This window comes from Taudactylus pleione, unplaced genomic scaffold (assembly GCF_031769625.1).
Source record: "Taudactylus pleione unplaced genomic scaffold, aTauple2 ptg000032l, whole genome shotgun sequence".
Lineage (NCBI taxonomy): Eukaryota > Metazoa > Chordata > Amphibia > Anura > Myobatrachidae > Taudactylus > Taudactylus pleione.
This window is the reverse complement of record NW_028284434.1, coordinates 29449655-29473401: the sequence shown is the minus strand read 5'-3', so window position 1 is coordinate 29473401 and position 23747 is coordinate 29449655. Positions and strand designations below refer to the sequence as shown.

At 48.0% G+C, this 23747-nt stretch overlaps 1 long non-coding RNA gene across 2 annotated transcripts in view; it reads left to right on the top strand.

The window, feature by feature from the left end:
* The window catches only part of LOC148538994 (uncharacterized), a 204890-nt gene that overhangs the window by 17933 nt on the left and 163210 nt on the right, over positions 1 to 23747 (top strand). For both annotated transcript variants that reach the window (XR_015871351.1, XR_015871352.1), the window contains exon 2: positions 16658 to 16692. This is a non-coding gene — a long non-coding RNA (uncharacterized LOC148538994). The remainder of the gene's footprint in view (positions 1 to 16657; positions 16693 to 23747) is intronic.

The window sequence follows — 23747 nt, the reverse complement described above, 5'->3', positions numbered from 1 at the left end:
AAAGTGAGTTTTTCGATGGTGAAGCAGATCGAGTTTTTTTCACCAAATTGCAAGTTTAAGGAGAGATTAAGGAGAGTTTAAGGAGACTTTAGGTGAGATTACTCACCTGAGATTGCAGTGTTTTCTCTCTTGGAAACTCACCCGAGCAAGCAGCCTGCATATATCAGTGAGATATGTGTAAGCTGCTTGTGTGTAAGACCTGTAAAAAACAGGTTAAATAATATTTTAAAAAATGACATAGGGTCACCCCCCCCAAAGCTTAACCAGCCCAGGATTTGCCAGCATGTCCTGGTACCTACAATTACGGGGAACAAAATGAGTAGGGTTCCACTGTAAATAAGGTACCAGCACCAGGCTGCAGGGCCAGTCCTGGTTTTAATTGTAGGGGGAAAAAATTTGCGTAGGTGTACTCCTAAACTTAAAACCAGCACTGGACCATTTCTAGCAGGGGACTGATGCCACAGCCAGGGGAGCCCTTTCACTGGGTCCTCCAGCCACAGCATCAGCTCTGACCGCTAGTCAGCCCAGGTCAGGGATCCCTGGGGAGTTGGGGACCCCTCCAATAAAGGGGTCCCCCTCTCCAGGGCACCCCTGGCCTAGGCTGATAGGACGGGGCTATCCCCGCCACCCCTGGGCGGTGGGTGGCGGATTGATAGTGTTAGTGTGTAGTGTAAAATAAACGGTTAAATATTGTCTTTAGTTGGGGAACTACACCTACCAGCAAGCCTCCCCCGCATGCTGGTATTTGGAGAACCACAAATACCAGCAAGTGGGGCATTATGGGCCCGCTGGCACTTGTAGTTCCACAACCAAAGCAATACGTAAATAAATACAACATACACCGTGAAAGTTAAATTTTATTATAACATACAGTACATGCACACTCACACTCACTATCACACATACTCACCTAGTACCCGAAGTAATCCATAGGGGTACCTATAAAAAAAATCCATACTCACCTCTCCCATGCGTAGTTCACGCCCTCTTCTCTAAGTAGGCATCCAAAGGGTTAAAAAAATAACACGAGTGTACCCAAATCCAAGCAGACTGAGTAAAGGTATGTGTGTGTACACATACCTTTGCTCTGCGCAAATGACCGGGGCACACGTGTGCCCCGTCATTGAAGGAGCCGCCAGCCATTCAGCTGGCATCTCTGTCGGAACAGCTTGCTGATTGGCTGTATGCGGTCAGTGTGTCTCCCCATAGACTTAAATGGAGAGAAATCTCCATTAAAATCTATGCTCATAAGAGATCTCATAAAAGATCCACTACTATTGTATACAAGCAAATCCTCCTTTCTACAATGATTCTGTTATACAGATATGTTCTCATTCACCGAGTGTTTTTGTACCATATGGCACTTGGCAAGACTTATAGTGCATACACACGGTCAGATTTCTTATCAGATATGAATGATAACGATTGTAAAAATCGTTCAAGCATTCATATCTTTGACATATAGGGCATGCATCAACGAACGATGCGGGTTTCTGCATGTCAGATAACGATCTCTGACATCGACTGTTTGCAGTCAGATTTTGATGCTTTCATCGTTGATGAAACCGTTCAAATCATTGTAAAAATCGCTCAATCGTTCATTGTTCATCAAATCTGACCGTATGTATGCACCATTAGATGCTTTGCTAAAGGTTGTACTTTTTGCATCTTAATTATACCTAGTCACATACAATGTCAGTAACAGTGTACCAGGCAGGGCCGGCAACTGAAATCTTGGGACTCGGTAAACTGATGTCTCTGGTGCCCCCACACCCTGTGTGTTTATGGTCAGGATTTGATATAATATTTTTTTACTGTTGATAAGGGCAGCTGGTAAAGGAAAGGAAATGAACTAAACAACCATTCATCTTAAGCTGTGTCACTGACTGTCTAAACTGTCACACATCCAATCCGAATCGGTGCTTCATCGCTGGCCTGGCAGTGTGCTTCTTCATTGTATACACTAGACCAGGGGTGGCCAAACTCGGTCCTTGAGAGCTACCAACAGTTCACGTTTTCCAGGTCTCCTCACGGAATCACAAGTGAAATAATTAGCTCCACCTGTGGTTCTTTCAAAATGTGTCAGTGAGTAATGACTACACCTGTGCACCTGCTGGGTGACCTGGAAAACGTGAACTGTTGGTAGATCTCGAGGACTGAGTTTGGCCACCCCTGCACTAGACGGTAGTAGGTACCAATGGTCTGGCACCACTGCTGTGCTGCCTGCCTGGTGCACTGGCTGCAAATCACCCTCCTATGATTAGATGGTGTCTGCACTTTGCAGCAGTGTTGTTTGCTCCCGAAACAGAACAGAGGGACCAGCGGGTGGAGCTGCCACAGAGCCTACATAGGCCTAGGTTCTTCCGTGGGCGGTTAAATTTAAATGCAGTGTCCAGCGGTGGTTCCTTACCTGGCCGGGGGGGGCTGCTGGTCATAGGCTGATGTCACTGCGAGGCGGGGCTTACGTTTGTTGGTGAAGGTGGGACCTAATTAAGGGTGTGTGGCTTAAGCCCAGCACTGCTTGGCTGGCTTATAGGGACTGTAATAGCAGGGGAGTGGCTTCCCACGGGACGCACTCTCTGCTATTGCAGTCCGAACTGGCAGAGAAAACATATCCCTCCTGGGACTGCCTGTCTGGCTGTGATCAGCAAGGAGCGCTTCCAATGAGAAGTCACTACCACTGCTAGGTAGTCCCTTCAAGTGGCAGATTTTACTGGGGGGGTTACAGTCCCGCAGACCCTAGGTAAAATTCACCACTGCAGGGTCTGATAACGAGGTCATCCAGATGTTCCGCCTCAACCGCAACAACTTAATGCACCTGTATGACCTTGTTAAAACTCAGCTTAAGCCAGACACTGCCCTGCCACAGACCATATCAGGCCTGTAAAAACTGCTGGCTGCTGTAACTTCTTCCTACTGGGAACTCTCAATCAGTAACGGGGATGGTAGATAGCATATCGCAGTGGCGGTGAACCCTGGCACTCCAGCTGCTGTGGGACTACATATCCCAGCATGCACTGCCAGAGTTTTGCTTTTATGGAGTGCTAAAACTGTGGTAGGGCATGCTGGGATAAGTAGTCCCACAGCAGCTGGAGTGCCAGGGTTCGCCACCATTGGCATATCGCAAGCCAACCAGCAATGAAAACATTATCCAAACAACTCTCCTCTCCACAGTGCACAAACTCCTTCCAATGCAAACGCCACCAATGAACGTGTTTCCGTAGTTCGGGGACATATTTATTAGGGCATGGTGACGACACAGTAGCATGTGTGGCTTTTGACCAATCGGAAAATTTTGCAAATGTGTTTGCGAATTTACTATGATTATATCGGCACTTCTGGTGCGTGTTCAGGTGCATCCGCCTTTAGAGATTTGCCCTGCGACTTTCGGCACATCCGGGATTTGCAAATTCATTTGCGATTATGGGTCAATACGAGTTAACTCGCACACACCAGATCACGGTGTGTATCACCATCAGATGCCAATAGTCAGGCAAACACGCTTCTTAGTAAATTTATGATTTGCGTCAGAAAACACTCTGGCGAAGAGCTGCGATTAGTGTTCCCAGCCCAACACTTCTTAGTAAATTTACCGCTTCGTCGGAGATGTGTGCAATATTCACTCTGTAATGATATATAACCCAGGACAGAACCACTGCTTCTACTAAGTTTCATACCACAGAGAATGTCATCAAATAATATTTTTTGAATGTACTTAGCAATAGTATTTCTTTATTGCGTCTCATACAGGGCAATATGCATCCATTGTAAAATGCGGTAAAGCCTCAGAAAACTGCAGTTTTCTGAGGTTGACCGCAATACATATGGATCCCCATATATTGAAAAGGTCAGCAGCAGATATCGGAGAGTTCTATGTGCAAACTCCGGAAAGCATAAATGTCTGGAGCTTATGCCCGTTAGGCAACCCCATTTCTAGATGGCATTGTCTATAGAAGCCTTTAAGCTTGCTAAAAATCACCATAGAAGGATCCGAAGGAGACGTGGATTCATGTATAACAAAGGGATCATTTCAATTACTCCCTGAAACTTTATATGCCATCAATAACTAAATAGGACTGAAGGGTCCACTTAGGCGCTTGATGTTAGATACTTAAGAGTTAGTGAGCCAAAGTGAGTCCTCTAAGTGTAGGATTACTATGATACAGTAAGTGTGACAAATGATAAATAATTGCTTTCTGTGGAGTCCTATATTCCACCACTTGAACTTGTCCCCCTTCTCTCTCCACAATACAAATATTATAATAAGAATAAAAACAGGACAGTAAGCAGCAACAAAGCACACAGCATTATTGTGCACTGTTTCCATCCTGTGGATGTTTGCAGTTTGTTTAATTTATCTGCTTCGGATAATGGGCTCTAGCACCCATGGTCCTCATCTGGATGAGTTATTGTCCTTTGCAATTTGCACTGGTGTGTCCATTTCTAAGGAGCAGTGACATAATCAGACTTCATTTTGTATTTATTAGAAAGGAATGGACAGAGGGCCTGATTCAGCAAGGAACGCTATTGCGATTGCGATTACGCACGCAGATCTGCTGCGAAAATATGCAAATTTTTGCAATCGCAAAGCCAGCATAGAGACACCCACTACCATTATTTCACATCCGTACGACCTCGCAGACCTGCATATACATCGGTTACATCGAGTAACATCGGCCCCTCACACACAATTACAGCAGCCCATACCTGTCTCAGAAATTACAACTCTCAGTGGGTACTCAAGCTGCGTATGCCGTCGCAGTGGCTAATTTATGCACAGCGTTTAAACGGACTGGCACGCCTGCATTTCTCCGACCACTCCCACATCACCACCCCCACACGCTGTGTGAAATCACCTGCATTGTGCCATTAGTACATAGGAGCAACTGTAGTTTCTGCATAATTTTATGTATCAAACAGCTCGATACATAGGCCCCAAAGTCTTTTGGCTCTGACTCTATGCCAAACAGTATTTTAGGAGAAAATGTACACGATTTAAGTAAATGAAAGGGGTGTTTTTAATGTTGGACGTTAATGTTAGTTTACAGTTTTCCATAGTGCGCTTGTCAGGTGATTCTGCCTCTCCTATAGGCACTTTTAGTGTACTCCTGAAGGTGGAAAATATGCATTCCCTTTGAAGTGCAATGGGTAGAACAGCAAGACGTTTTAGTGCTCACCTAAGTGTTTTGAATTGCAAAGGACAGAAATGCAATTTTCCTTTTGCATTAAGGGAAAATACTCCCTCCTTTTGCACACAAAGGGTTAGATGTATCAAGCCTTGGAGGGAGATAAAATGGAGAAGTTGCCCAAAGCACCCTGGGCCTAATTCAGCAGCGCACGCAAGTGCACTGCTGAACGCAGATCCCTGATGATCGGGAATCTGTGCAGGCGCATGACCCATTCTGCGCATGTGCAGAACAGGTCTGTGATCCCACATGCAGACTGTCAGTGATTGACAGTCTGTTGGCGTTTGTGGGCGGGGAGGGGGCGGCGATGGCCTCCGTTTACTGAAATGGAGGCGTGTCGCCACTGTTGGGGGGGAGGGAAGAGGCCAGGATCTCCGTCGGCTGATGGAGATTTCCTGGCCTCTTACTCTAATCTGCGGCGGCCAGCTGCGGGACCCCATGTGTCACGCAGCTGGCTGATGGTCCGCAGAGAATGCGATGCTGTGTTGGACAATGCAGCTCGGATACGTAATGCAGCAGGAGGCGTGATGCCTCCTGCTGCATTACCATAATTGCAAGGATCGCAATTGCAAAGCTACCTGTGTGCATACATCATACTTATAGCCTGCGTGCAGATTTGCAATTGCGGTCCTTGCTGAATCAGGCCCCCAATCAGCTTCTATTTACTATTTATCTAGCACAGTCTTGACAGAGGGAGTGATGTACTAAAGCTGAACATGTGTGCAAACCTCCAACAAATGGCTTTCTCTGTGTTTTGGCCACTTTCACATATGTACCTAATGCGTTACATTCCGGAGCTTGAAGCAAGTGGGCAACATCATCTTTAGATAGTGCCCAATAGAAGCCCATGGGCTTCTTTTCGCATTTCCTTCTGAAAGGGATCCAATCAGATCTCTCCCAGTGTCCACTGTGGTGCATGCGTTATTCTGAGCATGTGCATAAGGACTCCTGGGTCATAAACCTAGAAGCCCTTCTATTGCAAAGGACAGCTCTTATCGGGAGAACTGTCCTTTGCAATTTTGATTACATTTCTAGGTGCATGCCGCCTTATTAATGCTGGTATGTGCCCGATAAGTGGCATGATGTATCGCATCCACGATGCGATGCTTAGTACAACCCGCCCAGAAGCTGAATGATTGCTTTGTGCAACTTCTCCACTGTATCTATTGCCAAGGCTTGATACATCTCCCCCAAATACTCAGAAGCTTTATTTTATAACTGTGACTTGAAGTTGAGGTAAGACATGCCACCCACCTCTTCAATGCTGTGCCCATCTGTCACTAGTACATGCGACATTGAAGGGCACTCATCTGCCGCACACACCTCCCAACCGTCCTGGTATTAGGGAAGAAATGTCCTGGTCCATTGAATGTTGAAACAGTTCTCTGAAATTGGGACTGTACTCCTAAATCGGGACAGTTGGTAGCACTGGAGGCTCCAGAGGTGGGGCTGCAGCATAGTCCAAAATTCAAATAGGGGAACCACACCAACTGCCACTCCAAATGCTGCCAAACATCACTGGCTATTTGAATTTTGGACTGCCCTGCGGCCCCACCTCTGTAGCCTCCACTGGTTGGCAGACATGACATTGTTTGACTAGACCTCCCTTTCACTATTTCACAGATGACATTCTCCCTGGGGTCCAACTATCACCACCAGGACCATTGTGACTTTTTGCTATAGAGGGGGAGCAGCTATCACGAGGGGTATAGTCACACTCACTCTAAATTCTGTTCCTTGTGCCGAGAGGGAGAAGGGGGAGGCATTGCTCTGCCTATGGCTGGCTCGGGTCCCACACTGCCCTCAAGGCAAACCAGTGACTGAGTAATTACTATCCACTCCCAGGGGCGTAACTATGTATCTGAAGTCCCCATAGCAAAACTTTGCATCGGCCCCTATGTACCACCCATTGGTGAAAAATTTGTATGAAACATGTAACTTTGACAAGGAAGATGGGCCCCCCTCAGCTCTGGGCCCCATAGAAGCTGCTCCCCTTGCACCTAGGGTAGTTACACCCATGTCCACTCCCCTCTCTGCGCACCTGGTCACCACAGCTTACCAAACTTATACTGTATATATATATACCAATTATATAATTAAAATACAATAAAAGTCTAAGATCCTTTAAAGTTAATTAAGCCTAATTTATTTTCAAAGTTGATGTTTCCCTTTAAATGAATATTGAATTAACAGCTTCTGCAAACTTTCCTTAATGATAAATGATAATCCTAGTTCTCCTAATCCCTAAGGTCTCAACTGTCCTCAATAAAAACGTCAGAAACAGAACCTACAGCGGAAGCCACATGTCAGAGATCTTTCTCCAGGCTACAGTATCTTCTGGGTGCCATTCCTCTTACTCTCAGTCTGTGAATGTTACATTCTTATGCCTATAATTTCATTTGTTTTAACCAAATTAAATCATTGTAAACTCCTTTCTCTAAAAGAGTATGAAAAAATATACTACAAAATATGCAAGTGATTATGTTAACATCTGCAGGGCTTAGTCTAATTAGTTACTGTTACAAAATTGAGTTTATAGGAGTTGAGGGGAACATTTCTGCTGCTGCCATGTTTACTGTAACTGATACCATACGGAATAGGTAATCAAGCTACAAAGCGATTGCAGGTCCACAGGAGAGAATGTAGCTATAGCCAGCACCACTGTAGATGAAGCAAAAAGAGCTGACAGTGTTACAAGGCTAAATAAAGACTGGCTTTTAGTACCAGGGGAAAAAATACCAGGTGCTAATTACTAATTACATTCTCAAGGTGTTATAGAAACACATTTTTTAAGGTGCATTATACTAGCACCTAGCACCTGATCTTATCCAATACTCCTCCCCTGCTCGTCCAGGATGTCCTCCGTTTTGAAGTGGGTGAGAATAGAACAACCTGTATTCAATGAGAAAATCAGATGGTTGACAGAAGCAAGAGACTACTGTGCTGATCCTGTGGGAGACACAGCCTATGGAGGGGAAGCAGTCAGGAAGCCGTCGGACGGAATCCCGACCGTCGGCTTCCCAACTGTCTAATCCCGGCAAGGGGTTAAATGACAGGCGTCAAAATCCAGACACCTGTCATTTTACCTACGCCGGGAGCCCGACACCCGTCTGACCGATAGAAGGCCGAGCGCCGGGCGTGGATAGCCACGCGGGGGGGGGTAAGGTTTAGGGTTCCCGGGGGGGACTTAGGGATAGGAACCCCCCTGGGAGTTTAGGGTTAGGCTAGGGGAAGGGTTGGTTAGGGTTAGGCACCCCCGGGGGGAGGTTAGGGTTAGGCACTTAGAGGGAGGATTAGGGTTAGGCACTTAGAGGGAGGATTAGGGTTAGGCACCCCTAGGGGAGGGTTAGGGGGTAGAATATGGTAGGAAATACTTACCTTGGGACGATCTGGATTTTCACTGCTGCCGGGATGCCGCAGTCATACTGAATCCGTATGGAGGGATGCATCAAACCTTGTAAAGAGGATAAGCGGATGTGTAATTCATATATTAGCAACCAATCAGATACTAGGGTAGCTATAATTTATCTAGTATATTCTATATTCTATTCTATTCTATAAAAGCATAGCTAGGATCTGATCTGTTGTTATGGGCATCACCTCCCCTCATCCCCTATAGAAGGTTTGATACATTTCCTCCTATGATGTGATTATACTGTATTAGGTAAGGACAGAGGCTGCGTGTCATAGGGGGCACTGTCACATGAAGCAAAGTTTATACATCTATGCATGCTGTATCTGCATGACATGAGAATTTCTACTTCAGGGTCCATAGGGTATCCACAGGATACCTTGGGTATAGGTGTGATGTCAGTCGCAGGGCACCAAAGAGTTAAGCTTTCAGCCTCCCAGGATGCACTAGGTCCCCCTCCAATACCCCGCCCCCGGGCCAAGGCACCCCAGTTTTAGTTTGGTGCCCGGCCGGCGTCGGGTGCACCTGTCGGAGTGGGGGCTAGAAGAGCCCCTGAAGCTTTCTTCAGTGCAGCTGTGGCTGCACATCTGGATGTACAGCATGGACAGTCAGTCCTGACGTCCATGCTGTCTTCCCTACACCCCCGCCGGTACCAGAACGCCGGTACCGATCCGGGGATGCTGGTGAGCATCTGGGGTCACAGCTAGCGGTGACCCCAGATGTTCCGGGCCATGGCCGGATCCAAGGGGGACAAAGGTAAGCAGTGGGGTCCCGCAGTGGGTCCCCGCTGGTCACATGGTCCTAAGTCCCCAGGCAGGGGGCTCCCTGGGGACTGGCTGCAGCGTGGAGCCAGGTACTGAACCTGCGCTTTCCACTACCCCCTGGGACAGCGGACCGCAGCAGAGCGGTAGCGCTGCGGCGTCCCAGGGGTTAAATGCATGCCAGGGGAGCGCGCCTTCCCTGTCTCACAGCCGGCGCCTCCCCCGCTGCACACAGCCCTTTCTGCACTGTGCTGACTGGCCCTGTGTCAGCGCTCCTCCCCCAGGCCAGCTTCTCTCTGCTCCTCGGCGGCCATCTTCTCTGCAACGCATGGTGAACGCTGCTGGAAGTCTGGAAGGAAGCATCGTGGTCTGGGTCCCCCCGCATACCTCTCCTCCGCTGTGGCTCAGGTCTGTGTATGCAGCGCTGTGTCCTACCAGGCCCTGTGTCTGTGTAGTTGAGTGATCAGCGCTGTTAGTGCAGGAATTGTTATTTCTCTGCATTGTATGTGACTGTGCTAGCGCTGCCTGTAACTTTTCTTCTCTAAACTGTCAGCTTTATTACTGTCCCTGTTCTTTCTGCTAAAGCCCTTGCGGTGCGGTGCTGCAGGGTGGTCTCTCGCCTATTTAATACTTAATTGGTGAGAGAGGTCACATACGTGGTGCCATCATGTCTGAAAGTGATTTTCCCCTCCGGCTACAGTGTACCAAGTGCAAAGTACCGTTAGCGGAGGGGGAGGGTAGCGCGGAGGGCCTTTGCCGGCAGTGTTTGTCCAAGGCGCGGCCTATTACGGTTACAGCACCGGTACAGGAGCCGCCCTGGGCTTGTTTCGCTCAGGCGTTAACAGCTTTAGTGGGCCAGTTAGCTCCGCAGCCCGCGTTTACTCCGATGGGTTTGTCCCAGCAGTCTGTGGTGTCGTCACCCATGCAGGGGTTCCCACGACAATTGGTGGTACCCCACAGTCTCCCTATTTCCCCGCTCCCGGGTTCTCAGGAGCCAGCGTGGGTTAACTCCCTGACGAGTTCTGTACAGCACTTATCGGATGTGTTGCAAGGGGAGTCTGTGATGCGGCCTCATAAAAGGCCGGTGGCGTCTCTGTCCGCTCCTTATGAGGATGACGAAGGGACGTCTGATGATGGGGAGATTCTGGATCCTTACGATCAGGAACCTCTCCATACTAAGGACGCTGATGCTAAGTCCAAAGTATATATTCCTGGACTTATTCGGGCGGTCCGCACAGCCTTGGTGATTGAGGACGAAGTTCCCCCAGCGGCTAATTCTAAGTATGCCTTTTTCAAAGATGTGAAGGGCGATGCCACAGTCTTTCCTCTTTCGGGTCAGTTGGTGGACCATTTAGAGGAGGCGTGGAAACAACCTGGCAAAAGATACCAGCCGCAGAGACGCCTGGCGGTGGCTTATCCGTTCGCGAATAATTATTTTGCTAAGTGGGAATCCCCTCCACAGGTGGATTCTCACGTGACCCGTCTTGTCCGTAGTGCCACATTGCCGATGCCATCCATGTCCTCCCTTAAGGATGCTACGGACCGCAAGGTATAAATCTGCCTGAAGTCCGCTTATTCCCTTGCAGGGGGGGCAGCACGGCCGGCTATGGCCATTTGCTGGGTTGCCAGAGCGATGGAGCGCTGGGCGGATTCATTAGAGGCTTCTTTTGAATCCGACTGTCCGGCCGAACAGGCGGAGTTGATTGGCAATCTCCGTGATTCGGCCACCTACATCAACGAGGCGGCTCTAGACATTAGTACTCTGGTGTCTAGAATTTCTTCAGCAGCGGTAGCTGCTCGTCGCACCTTGTGGCTGCGATCCTGGAAGGCGGATGCAGATTCCAAGAAAGGTCTGGAAGCGTTGCCGTTTACCGGAGAAGTTCTCTTCGGTCCGGATCTGGATAAGATTGTGGCCACGCTGGCGGCAGCCAAATCTGCTTGTCTTCCGTCGGCCGCTGCTCCTTCTGGTTCTGGACCATCGTCCTTTCGGTCATCTAGGGCCCAGGGCAGGCCCAAACCACAGTCGTTTCCTCGACAGGCTGGCCCTAAGAAATCGGTCAAGCCCCGGAAACAGGCATGGAGTACCAGACGTCCGGCCCCCAAGCCAGATGACAAGCCTGCGGCCTGACGGTCCGGGTCTCCCCTTGGGGGATCCCAGGGTGGGAGGCCGCCTGCTGCAGTTCTCCCGGTGTTGGTCGTTCACTACGACAGACACTTGGGTTCTGGAGGTGGTCTCCCACGGGTACGTCCTCTCCTTCCGGCACAGACCCCCTGCTCGATTCTTCACCACGGGTCTACCATCAGACCGGAACAAGGCTACGGAGCTGCGGAAGGTATTGCACACTATGCTCCAGGCTGGAGTTATAGTGTCTGTTCCATTCTCCCAGAGGGGCCAGGGTTTCTATTCAAATCTATTTTTGGTACAGAAACCCAATGGGTCATATCGTCCGATTCTCAACCTCAAAGCACTCAACAAGTCTTTGCGGGTCCCGAAGTTTCGGATGGAGACCCTACGGTCCATCATTCTGGCGCTGGAACCTGGGGACTACATGGTGTCATTGGACATACAGGACGCTTACCTGCATGTCCCTATTCTTTTGCGCCATCAAGAGTTCCTTCGGTTTGCAATCCGCAGCGACCACTTCCAGTTTCGGGCGTTACCTTTTGGCCTGGCGACAGCACCACGTGTTTTCACCAAGGTGATGGCGGTCATGGCGGCTTCTCTGCGGCTGCAAGGAGTCCGCATGTTGCCGTACTTGGACGACCTGTTATTGGTGGCAGGATCTCCAGAGCTCCTGTTACACCACTTGGACCTGACCATTGCACTGCTGCAACGGCACGGCTGGCTAATCAACTGGCAGAAGTCCACTCTAATCCCGTCTCGGAGGATTCTGCATCTTGGAGCCTTATTGGACTCAGGACAGCAAAGGATCTTCGTGACGGAGGACAAGATCTCTGCTTTACAGTCAAGGGTGCGCAGTTGTCTGCACAGCCGCCGGGTGTCCTTACACTCGGCGATGAGGTTACTGGGCTCCATGGTGTCGGTGTTCGACATGGTGGAATACGCCCAGTTTCACTCCAGACCTCTGCAGCACCTGATCCTGTCCAAGTGGAACGGGCTGCCTCAGGCTCTGAAGTTCCAGACGATTGTGCTCACCCCGGAGGTTCGCCTGTCCCTTGCGTGGTGGTTAAAGACGACCCACCTCAACAAGGGACGTCCGTTCTGGGTTCCAAATTGGGTCCTGTTGACAACGGACGCCAGTCTTCGGGGCTGGGGAGCAGTTTCGGGTCCACACTTGTTCCAGGGCAGGTGGACGCCGACAGAAGCGGAGCTTCCAATAAATATCTTGGAACTCCGTGCGGTCTTCAATGCTCTCCTGCAGGCACAGCGGTTTCTCCAGGGTCACCCGGTGCAGGTCCAGTCGGACAATGCTACCACCGTGGCCTACATAAACAGGCAAGGAGGAACTCGCAGTCGGGCGGCTCTCGTAGAGGTCTCTCGGATCCTGGTTTGGGCGGAGCGCAATCTTCCGGCCATATCAGCGGTCTTCATCCCGGGAGTGCTAAATTGGGAGGCGGACTTTCTAAGTCGCCAGGACGTTCATCCAGGGGAATGGTCCCTGCACCCGGATGTTTTTCAACTACTGGTGGACAGGTGGGGTCTTTCAGAAATCGACCTCATGGCGTCCTGGCACAACAACAAGTTGCCGGTGTACGGGTCTCGCACAAGAGACGAAGGGGCGTCTCTGGTGGATGCTCTGTCCGTCCGGTGGACGTTCAGGTTCGCATACCTGTTCCCTCCGGTCTCCCTTCTTCCACGGGTAATCCGGAAATTCAAACAGGAAGGAGGGACGCTCCTGTTGATAGCTCCCGCGTGGCCCAGACGGCACTGGTTCTCAGACCTTCAGGGTCTGTCCGTGGACAGTCCTCTGCGGTTGCCGCTACGACCGGACCTTCTGTCTCAGGGTCCTTGTCTTCACCCGGACCTGACTCGGCTGTCTTTGACGGCGTGGCTGTTGAGACGGCCATGCTGAGGTCCCGGGAGTTTTCCAGCTCTGTGGTGCGTACCATGTTACGAGCTCGGAAACCGTCTTCCGCGAGGATATACCATCGCCTGTGGCATACGTTCTTCCAGTGGTGTCGACCGAGAGGTTATGCACCGCGGGAGTTTCGTCTGTCTCGAATTCTCGCCTTCCTGCAAGCGGGACTAGATCATGGGCTTCGCCTTGCTTCTTTGAAGGTACAGGTTTCGGCCCTATCTGTCTGGTTTCACCGTAGGATTGCTACAATCCCGGATGTGCGCACCTTTATGCAAGGTGTTCTCCGTATTCAGCCGCCCTTTGTTCCACCTGTGGCGCCTTGGGATTTGGCTGTGGTCCTGAGGGCTCTCCAAGGACCGCCGTTTGAACCACTGGGCTCAGTGGATATTAAATGGCTAACAGCTAAGACTGTTTTCCTTCTGGCCATTGCTTTGGCCAGACGTGTTTCTGAGTTAGGGGCTCTTTCTTGTAGACCCCCTTTCTTGGTTTTTCATGGGAACAGGGCAGTGCTCCGCACTCGGCCCGAGTTTCTTCCCAAAGTTGTTTCCCAGTTTCATGTTAACGAGGAAATAGTTGTTCCGGCCTTTAACTCACCGGGTCTTTCCGTGGGTGAGGCCTCTTTGGATGTTGTGCGGGCCTTAAGGACTTATGTTGACCGCACTTCTTCGTTTAGGAAGTCGGACGCTTTGTTTGTCTTCTATGGCTTCCGTAAAAAGGGTTGGCCTGCTTCAAAGCAAACTTTGGCAGCCTGGATCCGTATGGCTATTTCTGAAGCTTATCTTCATGAAGGCCTACCGGTCCCTCCTTCTCTGACGGCTCATTCCACTAGGTCTGTGGGTCCTTCGTGGGCAGCTCGACGTGGTGCCTCGGCAGTTCAGATCTGCAAGGCTGCTACGTGGTCTTCTGTCCATACCTTCGTGAGGTATTACAGGTTTGACACCTTCGCCTCTCAGGATGCTTCCTTTGGGCGGCGGATTCTCCTTTCTGCACAGGAGCGTCCCCACCCTTAAAGGATACTGCTTTGGGACATCCCCAAGGTATCCTGTGGATACCCTATGGACCCTGAAGTAGAAAATATGAGATATGGTAAGAACTTACCCTTGTTATCTCTATTTCTACGAAGTCCACAGGGTTCCACAGGACTCCCGCCCTGTCGCACCTGTGCTGCAGATGGGCTTTGCTCTGGTCACCGGTTTTTCGTCTCCCTCTGGTGAGAATGTGATTCTTGTATGTGTCCAGATCTTTGTTCTCTCTCTTCCTTCTCCTCCTCCGGCCTATGGCTTGGTAACTAACTGAGGTGCCTTGGCCCGGGGGCGGGGTATAGGAGGGGGACCTAGTGCATCCTGGGAGGCTGAAAGCTTAACTCTTTGGTGCCCTGCGACTGACGTCACACCTATACCCAAGGTATCCTGTGGAACCCTATGGACTTCGTAGAAATAGAGATAACAAGGGTAAGTTCTTACCATATCTCATATTTTTGTATCTTAAGGGGTGATTCAGAGGTGGACGTAGTGAGGAGGCGTCTTGTGTTAATAGACGCATCCAATATGCTTGTGTGATCCGTTGTGGCGTGCAAGGATGCAGCATCGGATCTCTTGCGAGAACATCGCCCATCAGGGTAACCCTCAGGTTACTGAGAATGGCTGTCTCACATGTGTAGCTGAGGCCAGTAGATTAACAGGCTGCAGCCGATTGGGACGGGGAGTAGGTATAGCAGGGCAGCGTTCCTGATAACTGTGCCCCGTTTTCTGGGAGTGCTGAGGTTAGTGTCTGCGTCTTCTGATGCAGAATTACTGGCCTCAGCTACAGATGTGAGATAGCCATTCTCAGTAACCTGAGGGGCACTGCGCGCGACAACGCAGGGCTCATTCTGCACATGTGCAGAACGGGTCATGCGCAGTCCCTCCGCCAACTGAGTTATAGATGGTTTGTCCTGCAGACAATTCTGAATAAGGACCTTAATTCGTTAATAGTGTACTAAGGGCCTGATTCATCATGGATCGCAACTGCAACAGTGTACGCAGATCCCCCGATGGTGTGCTGCGCATGCACCGCAGTGCGTGTGCACAGGTCAGCATTGCGATCGCACTGCGATCACGTATGCAGATACAGAGCCATCACAGTGTGAGCGACAGGTCCTCAGGGTTTTGGGGTGGTGGGGGCGAGGGAGTGATTGGAGAAACGCAGGCGTGCCTGTCCATTTGAACGCCGTTTCCTGGGCGTACTTAAATTACCCATTGCGACAGCATACACAGCTTGAGTACTTGCTGCCTGAGACGACAGTTGCAATTTCTGAGTCAGGTCGACCTGCTGTAATTCTGCATGAGGGTCCGCTGTTACTCAATGTTACCGATGTATATGCAGGACTGCGATGTCTTACGGATGTGTGCAAGCCGTAGTGGGCGTCTCTAGCATATTTTTCGCAATAGCGATCTGTAGTGAATCAGGCTCTAAGTACTTAGGATTAATATTTTTATTGCAAAATAACTGGTACAAAAAAATCAGATTAAGACTCATATTTTCATATCCGTGGTGTCAGTAACGCAGCTATTTATTGCGCTTTGAGGATAGGTATACGTGGACACATCTGTACAACCAACTTATTTTCTACTCTCCAATGCAAAAATTTGAAACTAGCATCAGAATAAAATTGAACATATTTAAGAAGCAGAACAAGACTAATTTGACTCTTTGATCAATTCAAATACGTAATATTAAGGTTCTATAACAGTTCATCCATAATTTCATTTTGTTGTCACTTTAAAAAAGTACATTATGAAAATGTGATACCGATACCTCCCTTCAGAACAGTAGACTATGGAATATGAGTACTTACACCATGTTTAAATGTAGAGGCCTAGAGACATGGGTGCAAGTCACCATCTGACCTCAATACTAAAACCAAACCTCCCAACTGACATTATTTAAATTGGGCAGTTCCGATTTACCGCCCTGAAAAGGGTGAAAATTATGGAAAAGTGGGTGGGGTTGGTATGTCGTGTGAGAGGATACCTTTCTTGTCCAAATATGTATGTAGCCCCACCAATTCTAAGGATGGTAGCTATATATGTATATATTTGATCCTTATATTGTGTGCCTCCACCTAGGCTATTTTATAAAGGCTATCCTAGGGTTGCCCTAATATATAATTTGTATAATTAAATGTTTTGTTTGGATTCAAATATTTACACAGTACTTATAAATCAACATTTATACATTGCACTTAAATCAACACCTGTCTCCTTTCCTCCTTCACAGCTTCCCGATGAAAGATGTCTGTCAGATACCTTAAGGTAAGTAGTTCTATACACGGTTATTGTTTTTATACATATATTGTCATCATATATCAGGCCTCACAAAGTATACGCATAAATATACAGGTAATATCACAATACAATTCCCATGAACATTCCCTCCCATTGCATTAAATCCGCTATACTGTAATGAAACTATACTGATGGATTTCTGTAAATAACATTCACAGTGAAAATATATAATAGTCAATTCCGTGAAGAGAATAAATGAAGATGAGTCTATATCAAGAGTCCTGTCTCTTCAACTAAAATGTCTTAGTCCTAAAGAGTAGAATCCAGGATTATCCTAGGCAAAATAATAAGTTTATAGGATGAGCCCCAGATTTATCCAAGTTTATGCATCCTTTTAGGGCTTGTATATATGTACAAAAATCCTCTCACTCTGTAATTTACATAAAGATATACATATAAGTCTCTAGAGTGTAGTAGCCAGTGCTTTATCTACTGCAATACTCCTATTCTGAATTCCAAACTTGAGATCAGAATTCACACTGTACTATAGTCATGGAAAGTCTTGCTACAATTGTATCCTTCTTCTATTTGATACTTTTCTCCTGCGTTGGCTATACAGGTGCATATAGCAGTATTATATCCCTTAATTCATAGTGCCTTGCTGACAAGAAAGGGATTCTCTCTGATATATCCCTTGCTGTACACTTATAAATGATGCCAGTCTGCTTTACTAATGATGCTTGTAAGTGTGGTGTGGGGTTTTATAGTACTCACAACCACTCTGGATAGCTGTCAGGGACTGAAAGGGTTACACTATATCAACTGCTGAGGCGCTGGCTACACTCCGTAGCTCTCAGGCTGTCAGCGTATCTCCAGCTCCTGCTCACACATCAGGGTCCGCCTCTCCTTCTCTCCGCCTCCTGCGTGACCTCAGATCAGGGGATGCCCCTTCCGATGATGCGGCTTCCTGTTGCCGCTTACTGCTGGAGCCAAGCCAGAACACACAGCTCTGTCTCTGGCAAGCACAAAGGTAATGCCCACTCTGGCTTCAGTGCTGGAGCTCCCGGCCGCTGACACTACTAGCGCTCACTCCTAAAGTAGCGCCAGAGAGACTCCCAGCATGAGCACTGTTGGGGGAACTGCAGACTGGACTCTGCGCTGCGCCAGCACCCCTATATATCCCCCGCAGCACGAGCATCCCTACCGCACCTAACTGCCACTGGTCACCTAACTGCCACTGGTCACCTAACTGCCACTGGTCACCTAACTGCCACTGGTCAGAGCTCATGCCATTTCTGGCACTTTCTAAACTACCTCGTGCCGCTGCACTGGCTAATACCCCAGACCTATATGTTCACAATACAGAAATGTAATTACATATATTTATATTATTTACATGCATTTCTCTATAATGATTATAGTATAAACCTATTATTAAACATTCAGATAATTTATATATTAACCCTTGTGTGTGTCCAGTACCACTGGCCTATATTCATGTATTTTTTTAGCCATAAATTCATATGGCTACATGTATGAGGCTTATTTTGTCCCGATTTTGCCTGGGTAAAGGTTGGGAGGCATGGAAACACTTCATGCTATCCCAGGCACTGAGAATTTGTTTCAAGAGCAGATCTCATAACCGGAATGTGAGTGATAGATATACAGGCACTTGACAGGCAAAGTGAATGTATTTGCATTTAATTAAATAGGCTGTCGGGCAACATTTTGTTCCATTTCTGCACTTGATAATATGATCAATGTGTGCTATGACAGAACAGAGGGCCTGATTCAGAGCCGCTCGTAGGCGGCCGCTCGTTCTCTCTGAGCGATGTTCGCACAACTGCGCATGCGTATGGGTCGTAATGCGCATGCGTGAACCAGTCATTGCGCTCGGAAATCGAGCGCTCGCAAAACAGCGAGGGGCTGCTAATTTGATTGACAGAATGTACCGTTTGTGGGTGGTAACAGGGGAAGGTGCTTGGAAACGGGGGAGTGGATATCCGAACGCAGGTGTGCCTAACGGTAAAAAGGGCGTTTAATGGGAGTGCATAATTAGTAAAGGAGCGTCATCGACCACGTCACTTGGTTGTCTTTTAGCTTGAACTGCTCGCAGTGATTGCGGTAGGAAAAACCTACCACAAGCACTGCGACCACTTCAGATGCCTTTCGATGTACCCGATTAATCAAATAAATACCGGAGATGACGTGTAATGCGAACGGCAAAGGGGCGTCTTTACAAAATAGTGAGCACATTTTTCGTTCTCTCGCTCAGACATAGAGGCGTCAACAAACCGCAATGAGCGAGCGCACAATTTAAATAGCCGGCCCCATTTTTTGAACGACCATCCGCATATAGCGTCCGGGTCTGAATCAGGCCCTGTGTGCAATAGAGGATGACAGGACGGGCACTTGGCCTAGGGACCGGTTTGGTCTTAACGTGGATGTAACTCCCAGCAGGTGCATTATCAGCATAGCACTGTCAGTCCAGCTATCCATCTACACAGCATACACATTCCAAGTCCCAATCTGGTGCAAGAGGAAGCATCTGATATAAATGATTGGTTCTCATGCAATGCAGTGATTTGGGAGTGTGGTGCCTCTTGCTGGCAGGACAGGACTGCTAGTACCATAACAGCAGGTGAGCCAAAGGGTATACAGGGAGCACTTTTCATAGCCAGAGTAGAATGTTTATGGCAACCCTTGTGGGTGGCACAGGTATAACAAAACACGCTACAACAGGTTCAACTTCTTAGATCCAAGAGATATTATTTCTGTTGGAAAAATGGGCAATGCCCACAAACCCTACTACAGTAGACTGGTGTAAAATCATGCTGGTGGCTATACAGTTTAATTTTGTGGGCACCACTGTTGGCTGGTATTTACTCATGTACATGTACTTACTTCTAAATGTGCTGATGTATATAAAATATTAAAAACCTCTGGCTGGTGTGTACTCATATGGAAACCTTGTGTAGTATACACCCATATGTGCCCCTGCTCTGACTGTTATAATCACGTTGGCATCTCTGCTGGTTGATATGTACTGAATATACAGGCATCTTCAGCTGATGTATAATTATGCTGGTGTATAATCATTTCACCACCTTTGATGGAAGGTGTATTATTCTTAGGTCACCTCTGAATGGTGTTTATTCATGTATGTGGGGCAGCTCTATTCTGTCTCTCATCTGTCAGTGTGACATACACTCTATTGCATACATAAATATAGTATATGCATGCACAGAGGCGTCACTAGGGTTGGTGTCACGCGGTGCTGTGCTGCACGGCGACACCCTCCCCATCAAAAATAATAATTCGGGACCAAGGTGATGATGCCACGCCCGATATTCTGGGTAGCAGTGCTTAAAGTGGACCTAGAGACATGGTGGAACAACCCCCCCATTCCTCAGCGAATTATCAATAAAAGGACAGCATGCGCCTTAGGCGTGTGGTGCAAAAAAGGGTTGTGATCTCGAAAGAAAGGGGCATTGTCATACAATACTATCCCAAATTCAAATTAATCCACACAGTAGCACAATGTTATCCACATTACACCGCACATAGTGCCCCTGATTCACATTACACCATAAAGTAGTGTCCCTTATTTATGTTCTGGCACACAGTAGTGCCCATTTTACACAATGACCACATATTTGAACCTTATACACAATGCCCACAGTAGTGTCCCTTATACAATGCCCACAGTAGTAGTGCCCCTTATTCAATGCCACCTGTGGTAGTGCCCCTTATGCAATGCCCCAGTAATAGTGCCCCTTATGCAATGCCCCCTGTAGCTGTGCCCATTATGCAGTTACCCCTTTAGTAGTGCCCCTTTGTGCACTGCCCCCTGTATTATACCCCTTTATGCAATGCCCCTGTATTATAGCCCTTTATGAAATGCCTCCTGTATTAAAGTCCCTTACGCTGTGCTCCTTATGCAGTGCCCCCAGTAGTGCTCCTCATACAATACCCCAGGAGCTCCTCTTATGCAGTGCCCCCAGTAGTGCCTCCAGACAGTAGTGCCCTTATACTGTACCCCCAGTAGAGCTCTTATGCAGTGCCACTTTTACAATACCCCCAGGAGCTCACCTTTGGAGGGTCCAAAGAGCACTGGTTCAATGTTACAGCTGCACATACTTGATCACATGACTACAGATCTTGTTATATTCCATTTTCTGTACACTAGCAAATGATACATTGCAGCACTTTGTGTCTGTGTCAGTGGTGTTTATCAGTTTCCTTTAGTCTTCTATGCAAGACTGACCCAGATAGAATTTCTATGTTATTTTACTTAGAAGTGGTCATTTGAGAAACATGATCTGCACAGTAACATTTTGAAGCACAGATTTGCAGTATTATTTTTAGAGCTTACAATTTAATTTATTACACCAGCACAGGGATCAGAAAACAACTTTGGGAGGATTGCAGATATAATATAAAATCCAGTATCTTTAGGGGGGTATAGCAATCATGTTCCAATTGACAAGAAAATATAAAATAAAGTGTGCCTATAAGGGGTATAAAACATTTAAGATGATAAACAATATATGTTAATTTCTAACTCATGAAGGGCATGATGCAGATATGCACGCAAGTCGGCCGCAATTGCTCCCACATTGGGAAGCACAGAACTAAATGCTTACTGTATATTTGTCGGCATACACAGTTGTACTCATCATTAGTGAGCATCTGCACCCGCTCATAGCCAACTCTGCATGGCTCCCAAATCCGAAGACCTGGGCTGCCCTACCTCAGCTACCTGCCTAATTCAGAAATCCGTTTCAGCCCAGCTACTGTACACTCCTTCAGCCACGAGAGAAGGTGCAACTGTAGAGCGTAATGTTCTGCATTGTCTGACTTGTGGTGCGCTCAGTTCCACAGCATGTGAAGTGTGAAATTATGCAAGCTGCACTCTGCAAGCAGACATGCATCCAACTGCATTGACCCCGAAACCCCGGAACTATTATTACATTTTCCTGTTTTAGTTTAATGACTGCCCAAGTATTCTGAAGGTGCGGATACCGGGAGCATAGGCATATTTACAGTACAATAGGTGCAGGGTATGCTGTGCACACTGGCTACTGGGTCCAGGGAGGCCTTGCACCGCGCACCCTGCACCCAGTGTATTCTTACCTTGGTCCGGAAAGCTGGTCCCTCCGCCTCCGTGGCGCCATCTTCCAGTGACAGATACCTTCCGGAAGATGACGCTGCACAGTAAAAGCAAAGACTGTGCCAAAGCCTTTGCTCTCTTGAGCACATGTTTCACCTTCCTGAATAACACTGGAAAGATGACGCCAAGGAGGACGAGGGACCCGCTTGCCAGACCAAAGTAAGAAGTGGTGCTGCAGGGGTTCGCTGCTCAGTGGAGGAAGCACACTACACATAAGCCCCCTTGAGCGTTAATACACCTCTGATTGGGGCTAATGTGATAGGAACAAAGCAAAGAAAGGCAAGTAACTTTGCACATGGAACAAACCATATTGCAATGAAAGGGGTGCAAAAACATTTATTATTTTTTTACATGCAGGGCAAATGCTGGCTACTGTTCCATGTAGCCACAAATGCTGGACAGATTTATTTTTTCCACTGCATTTTATATTTGAGTTTGAGTTGATTTCCAGGGGCGTAGAAAGCCAGCTCGGGGAATGAGGTGTGGCCTAATCACAAGAGGTGTGGCCACACCCGCTTCAGGGGGAAAAAAACACAATTTTGCAGCTGCTCGCTGGGGCGGTGATCACTGTGAGCCCCTCAGCCTGGTGCAAATCCAGGGGGGGCGCGATCTTTGAGATCACTCTGCCTCCATCCCTCAGACAGAAGAGACTGCTGCTGCTCTGCAGTAGCGGCAGTCAGTGTCCCACTGCAGCCCAGCACACAGCAGCGTGTGCTACTCTGCTGAGAGGTAACAGGGACAGGGGAGCTCAGCAGCATCAGACCCGGGGCCTCCTCCAACAAGCCCCACCTGCAGTGCAACATGGTATTGCTCAGTGCAAGCTACTTGCTCTTTTTGTGTTGCTCCCAACCCAGACAAACTCTGATTCTCTATGACACCATTTCCTATGCTTTATACAGTAGCTGCATAATGATTCATTACGGCTTATAAACTGCTTACTGTATGTAGCCCGAGTCAGCTAATTGAACAAACAGAGCAAGAAATATGACAGGGTCGAAGACCTATCTTCCCTATTAGGCTCTTGCAGGTAGAACATTTTTGGACTTGTACACCAAAATTTCAATCCAATGAGACAGAACAACAACAAGAAATATACCGTTGACATTTTCTGCTTGGAACATTGCTTACAGGCTACTACCCTGTTTTAAAAAAATAAAATAACACATGCATGAAAAATCCGGTGTGGTTTGCCTAATAAACTGAATATTGCCCACACTACCCACAGAGAGATTTAAATGTGAGTGATCTAATCTGGCTTCCCAGAGGCAGTGAGGAGTTTTAGTAATAAGGAAAAGGGAAGCAGAATGCTGTTTTTTTAGTGGTTAAATATAGAAAATGTAAATAAGTAGAGGCTGTGATGAAGGGACGTATCATGCAGTGCTGCTGTTTGATGCTGTAGTGATGACGAGACATATCATGCACTGCTGCTGTTTGCTGCTACAGTGATGAAGGGACGTATCATGCACTGCTGCTGTTTGCTGCTACAGTGATGAAGAGACGTATCATGCACTGCTACTGTTTGCTGCTACAGTGATGAAGAGATGTATCATGCACTGCTGCTGTTTGCTGCTACAGTGATGAAGGGACGTATCATGCACTGCTGCTGTTTGCTGCTACAGTGATGAAGAGACGTATCATGCACTGCTGCTGTTTGCTGCTACAGTGATGAAGAGATGTATCATGCACTGCTGCTGTTTGCTGCTACAGTGATGAAGGGACGTATCATGCACTGCTGCTGTTTGCTGCTACAGTGATGAAGAGATGTATCATGCACTGCTGCTGTTTGCTGCTACAGTGATGAAGAGATGTATCATGCACTGCTGCCGTTTGCTGCTACAGCGATGAAGAGACGTATCATGCACTGCTGCTGTTTGCTGCAACAGTGATAAAGAGACGTATCATGCACTGC